This window comes from Micropterus dolomieu, linkage group LG12, assembly GCF_021292245.1.
Source record: "Micropterus dolomieu isolate WLL.071019.BEF.003 ecotype Adirondacks linkage group LG12, ASM2129224v1, whole genome shotgun sequence".
Lineage (NCBI taxonomy): Eukaryota > Metazoa > Chordata > Actinopteri > Centrarchiformes > Centrarchidae > Micropterus > Micropterus dolomieu.
The window spans coordinates 9,579,546-9,585,182 of record NC_060161.1 but is presented as its reverse complement, the minus strand read 5'-3'; the positions used below and the strand labels follow the sequence as shown (position 1 = coordinate 9,585,182).

Below are 5,637 nucleotides of genomic sequence, written 5' to 3'. Positions count from 1 at the left end.
CCTGCACCTCATCAGCCACCTCGTCAGCCTGCCACACCTGCCAGTAATCAACCTCATCCCAGCCTGTATTTCAACCCCGGTTCTCCACTCCATCCTCGCTTGATCGTCGTTGCTCCTTACCCGGTGCCACCTCTACGTCCAGGCTCTCATGTTCCTTGTTTTTTCTCATCGTCCCTGCATTTTGTCGCTCCAGTCTCTAACCCTGTCTTTCTGTCTGTTTTCCCTCCCAGGTTCACTCACCCTCGTCATCCGTTCAGTCGGCTGGGCTCATCCTCCGGTCCTCACCTCTCGGGCTTCCTCCACGGCGCCCTCCCGGCTCCTCCCTGCTCCTCGCCTCACCACCCGTGCCTCGCCCGCTCCTTGGTCCTCCGTGCCCGCGTCCCCTGGCGTCCACCTCTCCTCCCTCACCTCTTCCTTAGCCCCCCCGTGAACCCTCAATAAAACCTCCTTCACTCTGAGTGCTGCGTTTGGGTCCTTTCTGTCCCGTCCCCTAACAACACACCCCTTATTGTTTAGAACGGAGTCTTCTCACACATCCAACCGCAAGCATTCACAAGGGATCGAAACGGTGTACCCTTTAACGCACACACAGACACACGAACTGACCAGCGCCCACAGTTTATGAGAAAACTCACCATATACGCCAGCGTCTGGAGCGCGAGTCAGCTCGACGGAACCCGTGATGGAACGATGAATTCAGGCACAACACAGTCCCATCTGAGGTGCCAATTTCTGTGGTGTCCAAACAATAATGCTGCGATGATGTGTTGAGAAGAAACCTGCTTGACTCTGTTCTTGATCATAAAAGTTTATTAAATCAAGGAGTTCAGCATCAATTACAAGCTCTGCAGCAGCTTGGAGAGTGACCCAGCCCGATGGCCACTCTGTCTTTCTGTACATCAAACATAGCTTATATAGGATATGTTTAGGTATTGTTAGGTACCATAGAAGGGTTTGAGTCTGCAAAATAAAAGGTCAAACCCATAGAAGGGTACAGTACTATTCTGAGGTAACAAAACAAGGGGTTAGAGGTCAAATTCTATAGAAGGGTTCAGTCCCTACATAACCACCAATCACTGCTCTCCCCGTAGAAGGTCACTGACCCTCTGTCCTGCTGCTACAGTGCTATTTCGAACTGTTATGAGTCAAATGCACAAATATTAGATACCACAATATGCTTTAGTTATTTTCTTTATCCCATTTACAAATGTGTGCAAATTGGCACATTTTAATTAGTTAGCGCCTAATTTGCATATCAATGTGGCGATTGTGATGACGGTATTAGACACAAATGTTACTGTGTTCACCTGTAGTGTTTCCATCAGTACATTAGGTTGTATGGCCATGAGATATTGCCTTAGCTAAACTTCAGCTAACTTATTACATTAGCTCAGGTCATGAGTCATGATTTAGCAAGACATAGGCCTAGGCCTATATTGTCTTTTGTTTAATTAGCGGTAAACTCGAGGCACTGGTAGTTTAGTCTTTTGTTCATCACCACTCACCTCCACACAAGCCAAGAAAAACAGTGCTGGGAGAGAAGCTGTCTGTCTGTGTGCTGTGCTCTGGTTGCGTGATGAGATGCGGAGCGAGCGAGAGGGAGAGAGAGAGAGAGATTACCTTGTAAGAGCATCCTGCAGGTGCAGAGAAAAACACCACATAACCTGTGCAGAGCAGAGCTCGGCCAATACCCCCTCCTACTAAAAATACAGAAAAGATCACTTAAATTTTACAATAACTTAAAATCAGTTAAACCCCAGATATATCATCACAAAGCCCTCACATACCAGGAGCTGAAACCAGAGAAGAGTGCCCTCAGCCAGCTGGTCCTGAGGCTCTCTGTAGTAACAAGTCCCCAACAGCCTCAGGGCAGCAACACCAACTCAAGCAGACCAAACCAAATTATCAGCATGCAGAAAGAAATATATATTGAATACTGGAAAGAAACGACCAAAACACAAAGTAAAATATAGCTGCAAGCGGCGATTCGCGGGTTCATACCTTTTTTCACAATATCGCCATCAAAATTATTTCACACATCAACATTGTTATGAAACACATCCTGCAAGTTTTGTAACAACTGGACAACCATTTTCTGATATATAGCTTGATTTGTATCATTCCACGTCCAGTTATGATGCATTTATAGCACGCCCCTAGTGGCCGATTTGAATGAAACGTTCAAGGCATATTTCTGACATATCCTGAGTTTTGTGATGATTGGACCAACGCTTGTGGATCTTTGTCTATTTATGTCCTGCACTACGCCCCTTTACACGTTTATTGGTCAATATCTTGAAAAGGAAAGGAGCTATCACCAAGCTTTATACAACTTTATATACGCTAAGGCCAATGATGATCCAGAGAAAATTTGGTGGCAATTGGAGCTACGGTGTAGGAGGAGATGTAAAAAATGCGTTTGCATTATGGCAAGCGGCCATAAAAATCCTGTTTTAATGTGTGATGTATCTGTATGTGTTGGGTAATAGTTCTTCAAATACGCTAGTTGACCTTTTCCTTAAAAAACAACTACAGCTTTTATTTGTAGGAGTGCACTGACTGCAAATAACAAAACGTTTACTGGGAACAAGCCCACTCAGGTTTACAGACAACACGGAGCATTAATATTTTTCTTTCATATTAGACTATATAATAATTTAATTGAAATATACACTATGTAAATACTAGTATTAACCATAATATTTTATTAAAATGGTTTGAAAATATAGATGCCAGTAAAACTACAATACAATATACTCTCTTGCTACTATGTTTCTAACATGTCAACAAACAGCATGGCTCCACAAAACACACAGAGAGAGAGAGAGAGAGAGAGAGAGAGAGTATTGGCGTAATAACCGCGGATAATAAAGCTGCATGAAAGCGGCTACATGACAACAACTGCAATCCATAGCCTGGTATCAACCGATCCAGCACAAGAGTTTGTCCCATACACGGAGAAGCAGCACAGAGTCAGGATGATATAAGATGCTTCACTCACCAAAGCGGGCTCACTTCAGCAGAAAGGCGCAGCGGCGGCTTTTCCTCTGGGCAAACTTCTGGAGGACTGAAGTTTTTCAGAGAGCCCGCAGACTCGTTGCGGCCCCGCAGTGCTGTTTAACATTTTCCACGGAGTTACGATCCGACTGTCACTGAGCTCATAGCTGTTTCCTCCACCTGTTTGTTGGGCAGCTATGTTTAACCCTTTAAAGTAAGCTCAGTTTCACAGTATCGTCCAGATAACTCCCGCTGGTTTCATGTTTTGCAATCCTCTCAGAAAGATGAAGATGAAGACAGGTACAGGATGGTCTCCCTCAAAGCCAGAGGTACTTATCAGGTCACCCGCGGCGCTGTCAGTGGGAAAGTGTCCGTTAAACGTTAGCTTGCTGTTAGCGATGTTGCTAACCTGTTGCTATCTGCAGACTAGCACGGCTCTCAGACACAGTAAAGTACACAAAGCTGTGTAACAGAGTGACAAACTTATTATAAACTTGCCAGGCTACTGACTGTCTGCATAATTATTAAATTATACCTTTCTGTCTGCTGCAGCTTGTGGCTAAGTTACCTCCAGAAAAAAACACATGCTGGAAGCAGCAGGCTGACTCGTAGCTCTGCTCCGCTCTACCTGTTAGGCCCGACCCTTAACCAATCACAAGTTTAGAAAGGTGACAGGCATCTACATGAACGAATTGGAGGCCTCTCTTAAAAAAACCCATCTTAGTCCGTCACAGCTCAGGGTCAGAGGTTACCATCTTAAAGTGACAGAGCCTAATATGACAACACCTATATGCTGCTAAGACATTTTAACTCAAACACAGAAGTTACATAATATCAGAGCTTTATTTGACAGGTATGCGTGCACATAGGAGGAATTTGACTCTGGATTGTACATTGCTCACCATGCACTTACTTACTTAAAATACTTATAATACTTACTAATAATACAATAATAAAATCAAACACAGGATACAGTATAGAGAACACATATATACACACTATAAACAACAACAATAAAGAAAGACTGAGGCAATAGGCAAAGGATGCAGGAGTAAATTATTATTACCATTATTATGTATATATTGGAGGTGGATGTGATATACAGGTACACATACATGAATACATGTACACGATGGAGCATAGTGCAAAGGATGCTGGATTGAATAAGTATTATGTGCAGGTGTTATGTACTTGAGGTAGGTGGGTTTGGTAAACAGTATATACAATATGACAATATAACAGTATGAACAGTGTGACCAGCACTGAGATAGAGAATGATGAATAAATAATAATTGGTAACCAGTAAACAGGTGGCTGATTAGAGACAGAGGGGGCAGAGTGGGGGGGCTCCTCCTGAAGGCCTCGATCATCTCCACAGTTTTGAGCGTGTTAAGCTCCAGGTAGTTCTGACTGAGAGCCAGCTGATCAACCTCCCGTCTGTAGGCCGACGACCGTTGTGTCGTCAGCGAACTTCAGGAGTTTGACAGATGGGTCTCCTGAGGTGCAGTCGTTGGTGTAGAGGGAGAAGAGCAGTGGTGAGAGCACACACCCCTGGGGGGTGCCAGTGCTGATAGTCCGGGTGCTGGATGTGATGTTCTCCAGCCTCACCTGACCTGCTGATTCCTGTCAGTCAGGAAGTTTGTGATCCACTGACAGGTGGAGGCTGGCACAGTGAGCTGGGTGAGTTTGGTGCTAAGGATTTCTGAGATGATGGTGTTGAACGCTGAGCTGAAGTCCACGAACAGAATCACTGCATGCGTCCCTGGAGAGTTGAGGTGTTGCAGGATGTGATGCAGTCCCAAGTTGACTTCATCATCCACTGACCTGTTAGCCCTGTAGCCAAACTGCAGGGGGTCCAGCAGGGGGCCTGTAATGACCTTCAGGTGGGCCAACACCAGTCTTTCAAAGGTCATGACTACAGATGTCAGGGCGACAGGGGGTTAGGGTTAGGGTTATCCTGCAAGTTTTGTGTTGATTGAACAAACAATTTGTATTTTGTAGCTTCATTTGCGTTTTATCCCCTGCAGTTTGTTTGCATTTATAGCGCCCCCGGGTGTTCAATTTGAATGAAACTTTCAGGGCATGTTTCAGTTACTTATGATGACATATCCTGAGAGATTTGTGATGATTGGATAATGAATATGGGATTTATAGTGGAATTTTTGTAATGCTAAACGCCTTTCTTGAGCTTATAGCTCCCCCTAGTAACATATGTACATCAAACTGTCCAGGTAAATCTGGGGAACTTATCTGAACATATACTGTGAGTTGTTGTTCCACCGCTACGCGGTATGAATCCTAATAATAATAACTAAAACAGACAAAAACAATAGGGTTCTACCGCTATGCTATTACATTGACAGATACTACTTCATTTACTTATCAAACAGTCTTTAAGTTTAGACCCAGGTCAAAAGCAGTCACAATTTCCCAGCAGTCAGTGGGGTACTTTCAGGAAGACTCTCCTGGCTTCAACAAATTGGTGTGTGTAGGCCTACGCAGAAGGGCCGGGTGACATTAACACTTCAGGTGTAAAAGCCAGGATCAGAGTTAAGAGTAAGATGTTCAGAGTAATTATTTATACAATTACACTTACAGGTTTGATTCAGTGACACTTTGTTTTTAATTCAATTCAATTTT

General features: G+C 44.0%; 1 long non-coding RNA gene across 1 annotated transcript; it reads left to right on the top strand.

Annotated features, from left to right (window-relative positions):
- Positions 1 to 93: 93 nt before the first annotated feature.
- LOC123980826 lies at positions 94 to 458 on the top strand. The gene is made up of 2 exons (XR_006827560.1): positions 94 to 123; positions 231 to 458. It is a non-coding gene; the product is annotated as an uncharacterized LOC123980826 (long non-coding RNA).
- The last annotated feature ends 5,179 nt before the right edge of the window (positions 459 to 5,637 follow it).